Below are 19,691 nucleotides of genomic sequence, written 5' to 3'. Positions count from 1 at the left end.
TACTTTGTTATATATCCTTTGTTGGCAATGACAGAGGTCAAACGTTTTCTGTAAGTCTTCACAAGGTTGTCACACACTGTTGCTGGTATGTTGGCCCATTCCTCCATGCAGATCTCCTCTAGGGCAGTGATGTTTTTGGACTGTCACTGGGCAACATGGATTTTCAACTTCCTCCAAAGGTTTTCTATGGGGTTGAGATCTGGAGACTGGCTAGGCCACTCCAGGACCTTGAAATGCTTCTTATGAAGCCACTCCTTCGTTGCCCAGGCGGTGTGTTTGGGATCATTGTCATGCGGAAAGACCCAGCCACGTTTCATCTTCAATGCCCTTGCTGATGGGAGGAGGTTTGCACTCAAAATCTCACGATACATGGCCCCATTCATTCTTTCATGTACACAGATCAGTCATCCTGTTCCCTTTGCAGAGAAACAGCCCCAAAGCATGATGTTGCCACCCCCATGCTTCACAGTAGGTATGGTGTTCTTTGGTTGCAACTTAGCTTTCTCTCTCCTCAGTCTTCCCAGCCTGGTGCAGGTCTACAATTGTGTTTCTGGTGTTGTTCGACAGCTCTTTGGTCTTCACCATTGTGGAGTTTGGAGTGTGACTTTTTGAGGTTGTGGACAGGTGTCTTTTATACTGATAACAAGTTCAAACAGGTGCCATTAATACAGGTAATGAGTGGAGGACAGAGGAGCCTCTTAAAGAATAAGATAGAGGTCTGTGAGAGCCAGAAATCTTGCTTGTTTGTAGGTGACCAAATATTTATTTTCCACCATAATTTGCAAATAAATTCTTTCAAAAATCAGACAATGTGATTGTCTGGATTTGTTTCCACATTTTGTCTCTCATAGTTGAGGTATACATATGATGACAATTACAGGCCTCTCTCATCTTTTTAAGTGGGAGAACTTGCACAATTGGTGGCTGACTAAATACTTTTTTGCCCCACTGTATTAAAGTTTTCATGGATATGATCATTTTACAGTGTATATATATATATATATATATATATATATATATATATATAAAATGCACAATACTGGTAAAAGTTTACTTTAAATGTAATTGTAATGCCTTCTATTACCTATTACCAGTCTATCAGCCTCTAGCTTCTCTGGGTTCAGATGCTGATCTTCCCTGCAACACAGTCTTTTAACCACTTCAATACAGGGCATTTTCACCCCCTTCCTGCCCAGGCCAATTTTCAGCTTTCAGCGCTGTCACACTTTAAATGACAATTGCGTGGTCATGCGACATTGTACCCAAATTAAATTTTTTTCCCCACAAATAGAGCTTTCTTTTGGTGGTATTTGATCATCTCTGTGATTTTTACTTTTTGAGCTATAAACAAATGTTTTTTACATTCTGCTATAAAACATATCCAATAAAAAAAAGTCTTCATCAATTTAAGCCAATATGTATTCTGCTACATTTTTCTGGTAAAAAAAAAAATTTGCGCTAAAAACAAAAAAAGTGTGACAATTTTGAAAAAAACACAATACTTATTACTTTTTGCTATAAAATATATCAAATTAAAAAAAAAAAAAAACAATACTTTTCCTCAGTATTTTTTCCATAGGACGATATGTAGTCTTCTACATATTTTTGGTTAAAAAATTCCCAATAAGCGTATATTGATTGGTTTGCGCAAAAGTTATAGCGTCTACAAAATAGGGGATAGATTTGTCATTTTTATTATTAATTTTTTTTTTTTTACTACTAATGGTGATGATCTGTGATTTTTATCGTGACTGTGACATTGCGGCAGACAGATCGGACACTTTTGACACTATTTTGGGACTATTGACATTTATAAAGCGATCGGTGCTATAAAAATGCACTGATTACTGTATAAATGTGACTGGCAGGGAAGGGGTTAACACTAGGGGGCGCTGAAGGGGTTAAATGTGTGTCCTAGGGAGTGATTCTAACTGTGGGGGGGCTGATGAGGGGAGGAGACTGATCGGTGTTTCTCTGTACAAGGAACATACGATCAGTTCTCTCCCCTGACAGGACATGGATCTGTGTGTTTACACACACAGATCCACGTCCCTGCTCTGTGATGAGCAATCGCGGGTGCCCAGTGGACATCGAGGCCGCTGGGCACACGCATCGGGTCCCCAGTGATGTGGCGAGCGCACGCGCGCTCTCCACAATGCCGGGAAGTCGAGGACATCATATGACGCCCACACGAAGGGAGGATGGGTTCCTGCCGCTGGCGGTAGGGAACTGTTTAAAGTGATTGGTTTTTAGATATATATATATATATATATATATATATATATATATAGATATAGATATAGATATAGATATAGATATAGATATAGATATAGATATAGATATAGATCTATATCTAGATAGATATATATATAACATGTTATACTTATCTGCTCTGTAATGGTTTTGCACAAAGCAGCCCTGATTCTCCTCTTCTGGGGTCCCCCACTGGCACTTCTGGCTCCTGCCTTCAGAGTGCCTTAATAGCAAGCTGCAAAGTATGGTATAGTGTGCCCCTATAGCAAGCTGCAAAGTATGATACAGAGTGGCCCAACAGCAAGCGGCAAAGTATAGTATAGAGTGCCCCTATAGCACGCTGCAAAGTATATTCTGAAGGCAGTTGGTTCCACTACATTTTAGTTAGGGGTATCAGAGTAAAGGGGGCTGAATACAAATGCATGCCCCACTTTTCAAATATTTATTTGTAAAAAAAATAAAAATTGAAAACCATTTATAATTTGCCTTCCACTTCACATTTATGTGCCACTTTGTGTTGGTCTATCACATAAAATCCCAATAAATTAATTTAAGTTTTTGGTTGTAACATGACAAAATGTGCAAAAGGGGTATGAATACTTTTTCAAGGCACTGTATATAAATAATATATAAAACATGTACAGAGCTCAATAGCTCAAGCTGAAGATTTTACACAACAGAGATGAGCCAGAAGAGTGATTTACCCCTCCCCCTTTCCCACTTACTTGATCTGTTCAGGCATTTTACAGAGTTTCATTTGTATAGAGAGTAAGCTTGAAATCAAATACAATTGTGCTCATAAGTTTACATACCCTCGTAGAATTAATGATTTCTTGGCCATTTTTCAGAGAATATGACTGATAACACAAAAACATTTCTTTCACTCATGGTGAGTCTTTGGCTGAAGCGATTTATTATCAATCAACTGTGTTTACTCTTTTTAAATCATAATGGCAACAGAAACTACCCAAATGACCCTGATCAAAAGTTTACATACCCAGGTGATTTTGGCATGATAACATGCACACAAGTTGACACAAAGGGGTTTGAATGGCTAGTAAAGGTAACCATCCTCACCTGTGATCTGTTTGCTTGTAATTAGTGTGTGTGTATAAAAAGGTCAATGAGTTTCTGGACTCCTGACAGACCCTTGCGTCTTTCATCCAGTGCTGCACTGATGTTTCTGGATTCTGAGTCAAGGGAAAGCAAAAGAATTGTCAAAGGATCTGCAGGAAAAGGTAGTTGAACTGTATAAAACAGGAAAGGGTTATAAAAAGATATCCAAGGAATTGAGAATGCCAATCAGCAGTGTTCAAGCTCTAATCAAGAAGTGGAAAATGAGGGGTTCTGTTGAAACCAAACCACGGTCAGGTAGACCAACTAAAATTTCAACCACAACTGCCAGGAAAATTGTTCGGGATGCAAAGAAAAACCCACAAATAACTTCAGGTGAAATACAGGACTCTGAAAATATGTGGTGTGGCTGTTTCAAGATGCACAATAAGAAGGCACTTGAAGAAAGATGGGCTGCATGGTCGAGTTGCCAGAAGAAAGCCATTACTATGCAAATGCCACAAAGTATCCCACTTACAATACAACAAACAGCACAGAGACAAGCCTTAAACCTTCTGGCACAAAGTCATTTGGAGTGATGAGACCAAAATTGAGCTTTTTGGCCACAACCATAAACACTACATTTGGAGAGGAGTCAACAAGGCCTCTGATGAAAGGTACACCATTCCTACTGTGAAACACAGAGGTGGATCGCTGATGTTTTGGGGATGTGCGAGCTACAAAGGCACAGGAAATTTGGTAAAAATTGATGGCAAGATGAATGCGAAATGTTATCAAAATATACTGGAGAAATATTTGCAATCATCAGCCAGGAAGCTGCGCATTGGACATTCCTGGACATTCCAACATGACAATGATCCAAAACTCAAGGCCAAGTCGACCTGTCATTGGCTACAGCAGAATAAAGTGATGGTTCTGGAGTGGCCATCTCAATCTCCTGACCTCAATATCATTGAGCCACTCTCAAACGTGCAGTACGTGCAAGGCAGCAGAAGAATTTACAGGAACTGGAGGCTTTTTGCCAAGCAGAATGGGCAGCTTTACCATCTGAGAAGATAAAGAGCCTCATCCACAAATACCACAAAAGATTTCAAGTTGTCATCGATGTTAAAGGGGGTAATACACGGTATTAAGAACTGGGGTATGTAAACTTTTGATCAGGATAATTTGGGTAGTTTCTGTTGTGATTATGATTTAACTACTTCCCACTGCACATAAATGGCCGGATGGTCCTATCCTCATTCTGAGTGGACGTTTAGGAACATCCCTCAGAACGAGTGCTTGCAGTGCGACCACTAGGCGCGCTGCGGCTTGATCCTGTGATCATTCTGATCACAGGATCCAGCTGAGCAGAGAACGGGATATGGGCACTGTGATTGGCCCTCCCGATCACCTGAAGGCTGTGTCCAATCGCAGCCGTCACAATGTAAACAGAGACGCGTGTCTCTATGACGACAGGTCTCCCCGCCGAGCTCAGTGAGAGCTCAGTGCGGGGGGGGGGGGGATCTGCAGATCTGTGACAGCTCTCTGTGTGAGGATGATTTTACACAGAGAGCTGTTACAGATCACCATGCAAAAGTACACCAAGCACCACTGATATACCCCTGTCCCTATACACATTTATTGTCCCAATAAAAAATCTGTCCCCCATCACTGCCAACACCAAATAAACACTGATTTGGGTTATTTTTACCAAAGAAATATAGCAGCATCATTTTTGGTCAAAATTTATCAAGAGAAATTACTTATTTGCAAAATTTTATAACAGAAACTAAGAAAAATGCATTTTTTTTGGAAAATATTCTTTCTTTTTTTATTTGTAGCATAAAAAATAAAAACCCCAGCGGTGATTAAATACCATCAAAAAAAAAGCTCTATTTTGTGTGAAAAAAAATGATAAAATGTCATTTGAGTGCAGAGTTACATGACCGCGCAATTGTCATTCAAAGTGTGACAGCGCCGAAATCTGAAAATTGGTCTGGGAAGGAAGGGGGTGAAAGTGCCCAGTATTGAAGTGGTTAGAGTAAGAGTAAACAAAGTTGATTGATAATAAATGGCTTTAGCCAAACACTAACCATGAGTGAAGTTTTTGTGTTTTCATTCATATTTTCTGAAAAATGGCCAAGAAATCATAAATTCTGCCAGGGTATGTAAACTTATGAGCACAACTGTAGCTTCTGCTGCGCTCTTGCTTTAAAATCCTGAGTTGCAGTGTGCACGGTAATGTGGTTGGCAGAGTGGGTAATTTTTCCTACCAAGGGGTTGCCCATCGAAACTGTCAAGTTATAGTAAAGGCTTATTTACACTACCACATAATCACTAACTACATGAAAACGTCCCAGATGTTAGAGTAGACAAAGACACTATTATTTCTTGCACTATCATGTTCGTAAACAGTGTACCAAGAAAACTGTAGTAAACAGGAGTAGGCGTAATAACTAAGTGCTAACTGCATATTAATCTGTCAATAGTAACAATGTGATGGCTAGCACATTTTGATATAACACTGCAAAACCTGCAATAAGAACAAACAGCAGGGAAACCTGTCTTAACCCCAAATACCTGCAAACGCAGAACATTATTTAACCCTTTGTCATTTTTTATTACATTAGACTTCACGTGTTAGAATTTGGGTTTTAGAACATGGTTACAGGAAAGAAATTTGCACCGTGTATGGCTAGCTTAAGAGGTTCCTTAAGCTGGCCATACATAGAACGAAATTCAGTCAGTTCAGCAGGGACCTGCCAAATTTCAATCCATGTGTGAGCACCCTGGTTGTAAACAAGGCGATCTATTCAACTTGTGTACAACCAGCCTGTCAGGCTCCCGAGTGATGAGTGCCACTGGCTATATCTGGCACCACTAATTATTGTGTTCTGCTGGCAGGCTCCTTGCCGGCAGGCCACAATAGCGCTGTGGGTGGGATTCCTCCATCAGCACTGACTGTGTTGATGGAGGAATGGAGAATTTTTCTTTCCTTCCACCTGTGGTGGAAGGAAAGAAAATTGAATAGTCTATGGCCTGCCTCGAACCTTACACCACAGGTATACAGTTATGTTGTAGGCACAGGAGTGCCTAGGCACCATCACACTCCAGGAAAGGCACTGCTATTTTTTCAGGAGGAATTCCAGACAAAAGGTACAGAATACTGCTAAGGCACAATTAGCATTTCTAGATGTTATCTATAACAGAAATTCTTATTTTTCTGTGTTCATGTCCACTTTAATGTTATTTAAAAAATAATGCTTAATAGTTTTAAATCTGCAGTTTTCATCAAAATATTATATTCTAGAACAGCCTTTCTCAACCATTTTACCCCAGAGGAACCCTTAAAATAACTTTTCAGGTCTCCTGCTAAAACCAATTCATGTTGGTCAACAAGAAAAATGACCCTTACATTGGTGGTCAGTGGGAAGAATGCCCGACTTATCATAGTGGTCAGAATTACTCCATTCCAGACGGCTAAAAAGATTATTGGTATCCTGCCACTAGGTCTGCCAAATGGTGTTTACCTGGAACTATGAAGATGGGAGGCCTAAGAAAAGTAAGAACCTATTAGGTGAACATGTGTTTGCTTGAAATTTGCCACAACTCAGAAGTTTACATCCCATGTATCCTTGCCATTATGAGGCTTCCTGAAAGCAAGCAGATTGTTTGTTCAGATACCACAAATGATGTGACATCTGCTTAAGACTTAAAGTATCTTGCAGAAAAACTGTGGCCAGGAGTTCAGGTATGTGCAGACACCCATGGTTCAGGAAGGCTGTACAAAACAATAGCAGTGCCTACAGCTGTCTGATGATATTTGGATGAAATGACACATACAGTCAACTCCTGCACTTAGGGGCTGATGATCGCCCCAAAGCACAAGGATCTTCTGTCCCTTACTGCAGGTAATCATTTCCCATGTGAGTACTTTGGAAAACTGATGGACGACTCAAGCCTATCTGCCCATCTTCCCGGCTGTGGCTGCCTGCATACACCTGGGCCCCAGTTGCAGTTTCCCACAAGATACTTGATGCACTTTGTCCGATTTGGCCCTGTGAATGAGACCTTAACTTGCTGTGTAGAAGTCCCCAAACTACTGCTTTTTATTGTATATGTATTTAAGGTAATGAACTACAGTATAAGGGGTGTAGGGGGTCAGATTTAAGGCTGGGACCAACTCACAGTTTCTTTAACAAAAGTGTTATAATTAATCCAAAGGATATTCACAAATAGAAGGAAAAGGCCTCTTGCCCTAAATCACCAAAAAAGTAAACTCGTGCTCTACTGAGCCTTTCTGTGTCCATAGTCCAACAAAGTCCTTGGTTTAAGGTCAGGGCCATCTTTAAGGCAGGGCAAAAGGGGCAGCTGCCCTGGGCCCCATCATTGTGGGGCCCAAAGCAGTTGCCTCATACTATCCTGGTTTAGATTCCCTCATCCCTTAGGTTTTAGTCCTGTGTTTTGTCCCGATTTCTCAGTATGAAGTGCTGCTAATAATGCTGCCCAGCTCTGCCCTAATGCCGTGTACAAATGACTCACCTGCAGACCCTGTGTTTACATGCAAATAACTGGCATTGATATGTAAATAGTGGCAGCATTAATATGTAAATAGCCGCGGACCAACGGAATTGATATGTAAATAGAGGCAGCATTCATAGGTTTATCATGTCCCCTGAGGTCATATCTACCATCACCTATACTGAATGCTGCCCACTGGGGAGGTAAAGGGGCATGCTTGGAAGTTCTGCCTGCAACTGTGGTCATTAAGCCTAACATCAGCCTGTTCTGCAAAGGTTTGCAGAGAAGGAATTGCAGTTTGGGTGCACAGGTGAGCAAGGAGGGGATGTATAGAGGTAAGGAAGGTGGGTGCAAAGATGAGCAGCGGAGGCAGGTAGAGTTAAAGGGGGGAGGGTTGGAGTGGAGAGGATGGGGTGCAGAGGTTAGCAGGGGTTTTAGGATGCAAAGGTGTACTGACAGGGTGGATAGGTGCGCTGCCCCATTGATTTCAATGGGAAGCAGCGGTGTATACACTGCTCCTTCACCGCTCCGAAGTTGCTGCTAGCAGGACTTTTTTTCCCGTCCTGCTAGCGCACCGCTCCAGTGTGAAAGCCCCTGGGTGATAGTTTGAGTAGTGCAAATTTTTTCATCTGAGAGGTTAGCATGTTGCTGAGATGTAATCGCACAGGTTTTGGGATATGTGCCCCAGCCAAGTTTGGGAGGCTGAGGGCTGGGAGGGGGGAATGGGTATACTATCAGTTAAATTTAAGGAATATTGTTTGTATCATAGAGATATATTAGAAGTAAGCATATGTGGTATAACCCGATTTTGAGATATGGTGACACACACGTAAAAATGTGTGGGTGACTAGGCCCTGGGCAGTGTTCTGCAGCCACTTTCCCAAAAGTATCCAACCTGTAATATATGGCTAGCGTAACGTTCCTAACTTGGAACGTCAGGGGAATCCGGGATGTGCTCAAGCGAATCGCAATCTTTGGATGCCTCAAGTCCTACCGGGCAGATATATCTGTTTTGGTTGAGACACATGTTACAGGTCAGCTTCAAATTGCATTAAAATGCTCGTGGATAGGATGGGCATATCATGCCACACACATTCCATTATCTGGTTGTCGAGGGCTTTCTATACATGGCGCAACACCCCACAATCCCAGCCATTTGGCTTGGGGATTTAAATATGGTTTTGGATCCGGCAGCGGACAGATTACAGCTGAGTCGGAGTGCTCAACTCCCTACCACTACCCGGTCCCTATCTGACCATGCTCCATGTTGGGCTTCCCTGCAGCTTGCCCCACAAACAGGGCCCCACGCGTGGCGTCTTCATCCCTTTTGGCTCTCCGCTTTAAAAGAACAGGAGGTCATACATAGGGAATTGCAGTTCTACTTTAATACTAACCGGGAAACGGCTCCAGTGGATATGGTCTGGGAGACATTTAAACATGCATGTCCGTGCCACTTTGTCTACACGCATTAATAGATCGAAAGCTTCTTCAAAAGGCACTACTTCAACAGGCCTCTGAAAAACTAGACTCAATTACGGATGAATTCAGGCTGGATCCCACGTCAGCCAAAGCATCAGCACTTAGACCCCTTTCACACTGGGGTGGTTTGCAGGCGGTATTGCGCTAAAAATACCGCCTGCAAACCGCCCCTAAACAGCCTCCGCTGTTTGTTCAGTGCGAAAGCCCGAGGGCTTTCACACTGAAGCGGTGCGCAGGCAGGACGGTGAAAAAAGTCCTGCAAACCGCTTTTTTGGAGCGGTGAAGGAGCGGTGTATTCACCGCTCCTTCACCGCTCCTGCCCATTGAAAACAATGGGACAGCGCGGCTATACCGCGGTGTACGAGGGATTTTAACCCTTTTTCGGCCGCCAGCGGGGGTTAAAACCACACCGCTAGCGGCCGAATACCGCTGCAAGAACGACGGTACAGCAGCGCTAAAAATAGCGCTGTTGTACCTCCGACGCCCCCACCGCCCCAGTGTGAAAGGGGCCTTAGGCTTCAAACCCGTATAGTAGATCAACTACATTTTGAAAAGGCCAAACAGAAGCTTTTTTTCTCGAGGCAACGGGTGTTTGAGCAGGAAGAGTGGACAGGAAAACTCTTATGCCGCGTACACACGGTCGGACTTTTCGTCTACAAAAGTCCAACGGACGCTGACGGACTAAAGGTGGCTGGTAATCCGATCGTGTGTGGGCTTCTCCGGACTTTCAACGGACTTTTTTAGCCTCAAATCCGACGGACTTTAGATTTGAAGCATGCTTCAAATCTTTACGTCGTAAGTACGACGGACCCCGAAGTCCGCTCGTCTGTATGCTAGTCCGACGGACAAAAAAACGACGCATGCTCATAAGCAAAAACTAAACGGAAGCACTCGGTCTAGTAAAACTAGTGTTCGTATTGTAGGTAGCACATTCATCACGCTGCAAAATCTGTGATCGTTCAATGCAGCGCATTTTATTTCTTCTTTACGAAGGCTCTAAAGAACGAAGGTGTTTTGCTGTTCATAATCAGAGTTCTCCCAAACTGATTTCTGGATTCTTTTTCTCTTTGATCTCATGAATGATATAGTATGCCTTTTTAAAACAATGTTTCCATACTAATAATACTTTTTCCCCTTTTTATTTTTTATTTTTTATTTTTTTTATTTTTTTTAGGTTTGTAAAGTTAACACAAAGAACCCATTATTATTTTTTTTTTTTTTTATAGTGTTTATTTTTTAGTTTTTAGATAAAGTTAACCCAAAGCACCGTTTTTGGTTACGTAATTTTTTGGATTTTCAAGACTTACCACTTGAACATTATTAACATTAGTAATGTATTTTTGGTGTGTTTTTTTTCAAACTCAATGAGATTGTTGTCCCTTGTTAATTTAACATTGTGTGTAAAATCAATGATTTCAAAGAAAACACATAAAGTCTTTTGCTAAACTCAAAAAATATCCATTTATTCATGGTCAAAATAAAATAAAGAGGAAGTCAACGCTGGAAAAAGTCGGTGTACCAGAAAATTGGGATCTTGAGGAGTCCATATAAGAGGGAGCACAATCTGGTCCAAGAATCCCAGAGATCAACAGCACCAGCAGATGATCTAGATGTCCCCAGACTGTGGTCCTACAACAGCCTGCGTCTTCTGTCAGACCAGACTGAACCCAGGTCATCATTTTCTTCTCTTCCCTGCAGCCTTTCCTCCACGCTGCCCTGCAGCCTTCCCTGTAGCCTTCTTTTGAGGCTGTGGCTCTGGTGTTTCAGTTGTGGCAGGAGGAGGAGGAGGAGGAGGAGGAGGAGGAGGAGGAGGGGGGGCTGCCTCATGTAGTTGGGTGTTTTGTGTTAGCGTGCCCTGCAGCCCCTTATGGATTGTTTCCCCAAATAGGCGCTCACAAATGAGGCGCTGCTCCCAATCCATCTGAAGAAGCCTGCTGGCTAAGTAGCAGCCATAGGATTCTTCCGCTTCGGGGGGGCTTTTTAAAAAACGGGTGGCCTCTTGCATGAGGCGCAGGGATGCGTCCTGTGTGACCATCCCCTTCCTGGCCCTTTTTTTGGGAAGGTGGAGGGGAGGCACTTGGGATTCGGTCAGGCTTCTACTGGGCCCAGCCACCTCGCTTGGCCCAGCCACCTCACTGGGAGCAGCCACCTCACTGGGAGCAGCCACCTCACTGGGAGCAGCCACCTCCTGCCTGACACTGGGCCCAGCCTCCTCCAGGATGATGGTGAATCCGGCCTCCTCCAGGCTGTCCATGGGCCTGGTCTCCTCCTGCCTGCCACTTTCCCCACATTCCTCCTGGATGGACTCATCCTGTGTATAAAAAAAGGACAATAGTTTGAGTATATTTTTTTGGCTTCATCAATGACACACAGTTTGCTTCTCATGAATAGCAAATTCAATGTGAATACTTCTCTTTAATAAAAGAGTCTAATCAGACACCATAATTATTTCAAGCAGGTGCCAAACATATTTAGCCACTACTGTCAATTGATATGTATACCCAATTTTGAGTGCCAAATTATTTTAGACAATTATAACATCCATAAAGTGCAAACTTATTCCATATACAACCTAAGATCATATGCAATCAATAAAGATTTTTTACATATCAAAAATTATAAAATTTATAAAAGTTCAATAATTCAATAATGTGTGTCACATAATAGCAAAGTCTCCCAGTGATGCGTTCAAATCTTCTGTCAATTGCCGTGATTGGCGTGCGCTTGTAATAATACAATGTGCTAGTGACTTAGTGCTCCACCTCCACCTGTGAGATTGGCCACTCACCGGATATTCCTTTAAAACTACACCTTTGGTTCATTCATGGGGATAACCACTCCACTCAAAGGGAACTTCTTCAACAGATATAATTGGACCATAATGTTCCTCATGAAACATGAATAAAAACGATCATCGCGCAATACCGTTAATACTGTTTATTATAAACACAAAGTAAAAACTGTGCACTCACATTTATGTGTGCCCCCCAGCCGGCACAAAGCTATTCCAACAGTTAGGGACGGGTAGGTATAGCCACCTAGTTCGCCTATGTGTGCTGTGCGACCTCCGTTCCTCCCCTCTTGCCTGTTCGCGTCCTCACCAATCCCGTTCGTATTGCTTCCTGATGACGCAAATTGCGAAACGCGTAGAGGCTGCTGGGAAACACATACCCACGTGATCCAATACGAACGGGATTGGTGAGGACGCGAACAGGCAAGAGGGGAGGAACGGAGGTCGCACAGCACACATAGGCGAACTAGGTGGCTATACCTACCCGTCCCTAACTGTTGGAATAGCTTTGTGCCGGCTGGGGGGCACACATAAATGTGAGTGCACAGTTTTTACTTTGTGTTTATAATAAACAGTATTAACGGTATTGCGCGATGATCGTTTTTATTCATGTTTCATGAGGAACATTATGGTCCAATTATATCTGTTGAAGAAGTTCCCTTTGAGTGGAGTGGTTATCCCCATGAATGAACCAAAGGTGTAGTTTTAAAGGAATATCCGGTGAGTGGCCAATCTCACAGGTGGAGGTGGAGCACTAAGTCACTAGCACATTGTATTATTACAAGCGCACGCCAATCACGGCAATTGACAGAAGATTTGAACGCATCACTGGGAGACTTTGCTATTATGTGACACACATTATTGAATTATTGAACTTTTATAAATTTTATAATTTTTGATATGTAAAAAATCTTTATTGATTGCATATGATCTTAGGTTGTATATGGAATAAGTTTGCACTTTATAGACAGGATATAAGCGTATTTAGATGGAAGCAGCGCATCCACACACACAGCACCTGTAGTATATCTCTATGAGAAGTTTTTTTGGATGCAGCAGCTAAGGCAATTACAAGTAAAGTAATTAGGAGATTTTGTTTTTGGTTTTGCGCCGGTGACACACACACACTAGTCTAATTATAACATCCAGTTAACATCATTAATATTAGTACAGTAAATATTTGTTAAAATAATTTACCTGACTCCAGATGGTCATATCTGGTTCATCCAGGATGGAAGACCCAGCTTGCTCCTCATCAGCCTCTGCTGGGGTGGAGGGAAGGGTGGAGGGAAGGGTGGAGGGAAGGGTTGAAAGTGATGGCCTGGCTTCATTCTGGTCATCCAGAAAACGGAGTTGATTGTAGTACCACAGCCTGGGTACATAAACATCATCTGCTGATGCTCCTGATCTCCTTGATTCCTGGATCTTCTTATGCTCCCTCTTATACATGTTCCTCAAGCCCCCAATTTTCTTGAGCAATGTCTCCATTGTTGCTTCCGGGATGGTCGCCTGGACAAAGGCCAGAAGTCTCTCCAGCGTTGACTTCCTCACATGCTTAGCATAATACTGAGGGTGTTTCACCTCCCACAAATTCCTCATCTCTTGATATTTGGAAATAAAAGATGTAAGGAACTCTGGATCCTTAAATAGGGGATTCATTATATCTGGAAAAGATGAAGTCACAAGACAAAAAACACTTTTATTATAGGTTTCGGCTAACCCCTCATCATCTTCTCCCTATGTAGGCCTCATCAATCTATCAAGCCATATAGGCCGCTTGCTACAAAGTCATGACCATAAAAACCAAAAAAAAAATAAAAAAAGAATATATCTAAAATTACCTTCGTTTTGTAACGTCCAGGTCCACTATCACCTACCACAGAACGTACGTACGACACGTGCGCAAGGCCCCTCTTTATACACTACGCATGTGTGAAACTCCGCCTGCGTCGCCCGCCCCTGACGTTCGAAATTAACTCATGTTCTCCGCCCCCTAATTCGACGCACAGAACGTACGTACGACACGTGCGCAAGGCTCTTTATACACTACGCATGTGTGAAACTCCGCCTGCGTCGCCCGCCCCTGACGTTCGAAATTAACTCATGTTCTCCGCCCCCTAATTCGACGCACAGAACGTACGTACGACACGTGCGCAAGGCCCCTCTTTATACACTACGCATGTGTGAAACTCCGCCTGCGTCGCCCGCCCCTGACGTTCGATTTTAACTCATGTTCTCCGCCCATTTTTTGTTACGGCGCGTAGTGGAGTTAAAGAATGGCGGAGACACCTGAAATGTTGACGACCTCAGGTAGTGGAGACAGCCCGGAGGCTGGAACGTCAACAAAATCTGTGAGGCCTAGATTTAAGGCCTCTAATATGAGTTTTAAAGAGATGGTGGAGATGGTGGCCATTCTTCACAAAGACGACTATGATGGGAAGTATGGGCCGTACGCACGGCCAAATTTGCGCAAGGCCAAAATAATGGCGAAGGTGGTGGAAACTTTGCAGGCATCTTTTGGGGTCCAGCGCTCCAAAGACCAACTGCGAAAAAGATGGTCTGACCTGAAACTCAGGGAGCCGGATCAATACCGACGTATCCGGAAAGTTCTTAAAAAAAGTAAGTACTTGTCGTGTTTTTATCTTGTGTTTATTACCTTGTATATTGCTCCATGTGCTTTTCCTTCCTATCCGATTTTTGTTTTCATCGTTTTAAACGATCTTTTAAGAAACCTCGTTAGTTACATATCTATAGATATATACATATACACATATATATACATATGTGTATATATATATATATATATATATATATATATATATATATATATATATATATATATATATATACACATACATATATATATATATATATATATATATATATATATATATATACACATACATATATATATATATTTATATATATACACACACATATATATATATATACACATACATATATACATATATATATATATATATATACACATACATATATATATAACTATATATATATAAATATATATATATATATCTAACTATATATATATATATAAATATATATATATATATATATCTAACTATATATATATATATATATATATATATCTATATATATATATATATATATATATATATATATATATATATATATCTATATATATATATATAAACGAGAGAGAGAGAGAGAGAGAAATATATATATATATAGAGAGAGAGAAATATAGAGATAGGTAGATAGATAGATATAGAAATTTAAAACATTCTTTTGGAAGATTTGAAGTTATCTTAATTTTTTGGCTTTACATTTAGTTAGATAGTTTGAGATTTTGTTCCAGATATAGAGAGAGATCAAAAGATTATTAACTATATTTTGAGATATTGATATCTATCTATCCGATATGTCTTTCTAATTTTAAATATTGAGGTAAAATAGGAACTCTACACAAACCACTTCATTACAAATGTTGGAAAATTACTATGTACTAAAATATCTGTGTGCTAATTAGATTAAAATAATTTTTTGTTTCACATAGGGGAAAAATCACTCAGCCAACCCAAAGCAAAACATGATTGGGAAATAAGCCCAAGTCCCATTGAGGATGTGGAGGAAGGAGAGGTGGGCGACATGGGCACCCCACCAGGTCAGTGTCTGACACACCAGCTTACGGTAATCTATGCATGGCTGCCTTTTATTTTATGTAATTTTTCTACTCTATTTTAGGTGATCTGGTTGTGCTGGAGTCAAGCAACAGCGCCACCCCCGAGGATGTTAATGAACTTTGCGACATGGGCACCCCACCAGGTCAGTGTCTGAGACACCAGCTTTATGGTAAGGTAAACTTATGTGTGCATATTTCTAAACATATTTTTTTTTTCATTCCACTTTAGGTCCAACTGACTATTTTACCCCAGACAGTGCCCAACGGCTAATTGCTCAAATCATGGCCTGGAATGGGGAGATCGATCAAATGCGGAATCGGCTGGATCGTATGCAGCAGGAAATGAAGGACATGATTGATGTTTTGGGTCGAATCTAAATGCCCTTTTTTAAACCCCAAAACATCAATCATGTCCTTCATTTCCTGTTTTGCTGACCCCATTCTGGGCCTTCTCTTTTTTGTTTTGGCCAGAACATAAATGGCTGTTTAAGCTAATGTAAAAAAGGAGGGCTGTTTCTTGTAAATACCTCACAAATCCACAAAAAAATAAAAATTGATTTTCAAAAAAACACAAAAAATCAAAAAAATAAAAAACTTGATTTTAAAAAACCCCAAAAAAAAAAAACTTGATTTAAAAAAACCAAAAAAAAGAAAAAACTTGATTTTAAAAAAACAAAAAAAAAAAAAACTTGATTTTAAAAAAACCAAAAAAAAAAAAAAAAATTGATTTTAAAAAACCAAAAAAAAAAAAAAAATAGATTTTAAAAAACCAAAAAAAAGAAAAAACTTGATTTTAAAAAAACAAAAAAAATTAAAAAACATGATTAAAAAAAAAAAAAAAATTAAAAAACACTTGATTTTAAAAAACCAAAAAAACAAAAATATACAAACTTTATTCAAAAAAAATAAAAACTAAAATAACTTGCTAAAAAAATAAAAACATAAACACAAAAATTGCTTTAAAAACAAAAAAAAAAAAAAAAAACACAAAACAAAACTTGATTTTCCCAAAACCAAAAAAAAAGCCTGTTTGTGAAAATCAAAAAGCCAAAAATATTTTTTTGTGGATTTAGGTATAAATATTTAGATATAATTATATTTTGCTACATTATTAAGATATCATTCTATTTTTGTCAATGAACATTTTATACTAAATGCAGAACTGAATGCATAACAACCATTAATAAAAACATCTCCTTATAGGAATTAAATAAATGTGTGGTTTGTTATTTCAAGGCTCAGTATCATTTTAGTTATAATTGTAAAAAAGTTGTTTACAGTGGCAATGGAGCTTATTTAGACATTTAAAATTACAATACAGTTGGCACTACAACTGCTCGACCATAACCTAGGAGACAGCCCAAAAGAAAGGCAAGCAATAAATATAATGCAAGATTTCATCAATAATTTTTTTATTGTCAAAAATTATATATCCTGGCCCATTGCAATGGCCCCCCTACCCATAAAATAATTAACATATTGCTGTCTAACTTGACGGGCACTTTGGGGGGCCAAGCCAGTACGGACAGTATCCAGGCCTGGAAGGTTGGCTTCTATTTGTCCGGCCTCAGGCCCAACTGTGCCTATATAATTTGGAGCATGCTTATTTAAAAAGTTGTGCAGAATGCAGCACGATAAAACAATAAAATTAAGTTTGTATTCCGCCAAATTAATGGCTGTTTGAAACAGGCGGAACCGGCTGGCCAGAATTCCAAACGCATTCTCAACCACTCTTCTAGCTCTGGCCAGCCGGTAATTAAAAACCCTCCTCTCCGGGGTGAGTGTTCTTTGGGGGAATGGCCTCATGAGGTGCTTGCTGAGAGCGAAGGCTTCATCGGCAATGAAGACAAAGGGGAGTCCTTCCACGTTATCCTCATCAGGTGGCAATCCCAGGCCACCACTCTGGAGACGCTGGCAGAACTCCGTCTGGGCAAATACTCCTCCATCCGACATCCGGCCATTCTTCCCCACGTCCACATATAAAAAATCATAGTGTGCCGACACCACCGCCATTAAAACAATACTGTGGAACCCCTTATAATTAAAATAATATGACCCCGAATGGGGTGGTGGCACAATGTGGACATGTTTCCCATCTATAGCCCCTCCACAATTGGGAAAGTCCCAACGGCTGGCAAAATGGGATGCCACAGTCTGCCATTCCTGTGGCGTTGAAGGAAACTGGGAAATCAAAAAAGAAAACCAAAATCAATTAATTTGTAAGCTAACATTGCAAGAAAATTAGACAATTAAAAACATTATTCCCCAGCATCAGTATAACATTCAATAATTTAATTGTTCTGGAATAACTAATATGGAAAGGCACACTTATCAGATTGCTCACCCCCTCTGATGGAACATTGATTACATTTTAGGGGGGTTGTGAAATCCCAAAAAAAAATTACTTTGAGGACACGCAGGAATTTAGGGACTAAAAAGGCTACAAGACTGCAGTTGTCGCACTCTGCAGGTGCAGTTGCTAACCAGCTTACAGTAAATGAGGTAATGTAAAAAGGCATTCATGTTGCAAGGAGTACACAATCACATGCAAGGGCAATTAATGAAAACACTTTGAGGCTTGCATATGATTTGATGATGGAAATCAGCAGAGCTTCTGCTCATTTACTAAAGCACTGGAACAAATGCACTTGTAGAGTGCACATGCATTTTGCAAAGTGCCACATATATTTGCTTTAGACAAATCAACACCACAGAACATTCCAGCAAATTTTAACGAGGGTGGGGGTGGGGGGGTTGTGAAATCTAGATAATTGCTCATTAGCAGCAAACTATTTGGAGTGAGTTTAGGTGGGGGGGGGGGGGTTGTGAAATCTAGATAATTGCTCATTAGCAGCAAACTATTTGGAGTGAGTTTAGGTGGGGGGGGGGGGGTTGTGAAATCTAGATAATTGCTCATTAGCAGCAAACTATTTGGAGTGAGTTTAGGTGGGGGGGGGGGGGGTTGTGAAATCTAGATAATTGCTCATTAGCAGCAAACTATTTGGAGTGAGTTTAGGTGGGGGGGGGGGGGTTGTGAAATCTAGATAATTGCTCATTAGCAGCAAACTATTTGGAGTGAGTTTAGGGTGGGGGGGGGGGGGGGGGTTGTGAAATCTAGATAATTGCTCATTAGCAGCAAACTATTTGGAGTGAGTTTAGGTGGGGGGGGGGGGGGGTTGTGAAATCTAGATAATTGCTCATTAGCAGCAAACTATTTGGAGTGAGTTTAGGTGGGGGGGGGGGGGGGGTTGTGAAATCTAGATAATTGCTCATTAGCAGCAAACTATTTGGAGTGAGTTTAGGTGGGGGGGGGGGGGGTTGTGAAATCTAGATAATTGCTCATTAGCAGCAAACTATTTGGAGTGAGTTTAGGTGGGGGGGGGGGGGGTTGTGAAATCTAGATAATTGCTCATTAGCAGCAAACTATTTGGAGTGAGTTTAGGTGGGGGGGGGGGGGGGTTGTGAAATCTAGATAATTGCTCATTAGCAGCAAACTAAATACACTCAAACAAAATACATTCCAAATGAGTAGACTAGGTGGATATGTTCCCATCACTTCATGCTGGGAAGGTTATTGAAGGAAAATATACATGCATGACAAAAAATAACAGGAAAAAATCCAGCATGTGTGAGGATAAAAAGGGGACATTCACACTATATTGCAATGATGGTAAGTAGTGTTTGAAGCAAGAAATACATTATATTATCAAAGATTACATAAAAGAACATGTGATGCTAATAAAAGAAAAATATCTTACCTTAATATAGTCCTTCTGCAGGACCTGTATGATGGCAGAACAGGTCTCTGGGATAATGATCCCCAGAGCCTGGGGGGAGATGCCTGTCGAGAACTTAAGGTCCTGCAGGCTTCTCCCTGTGGCCAAATACCGCAAGGTAGCGACCAGCCTCTGCTCCGGAGTGATGGCT

This window comes from Aquarana catesbeiana, linkage group LG05, assembly GCF_042186555.1.
Source record: "Aquarana catesbeiana isolate 2022-GZ linkage group LG05, ASM4218655v1, whole genome shotgun sequence".
NCBI lineage: Eukaryota > Metazoa > Chordata > Amphibia > Anura > Ranidae > Aquarana > Aquarana catesbeiana.
This window is presented reverse-complemented; position numbering follows the sequence as displayed.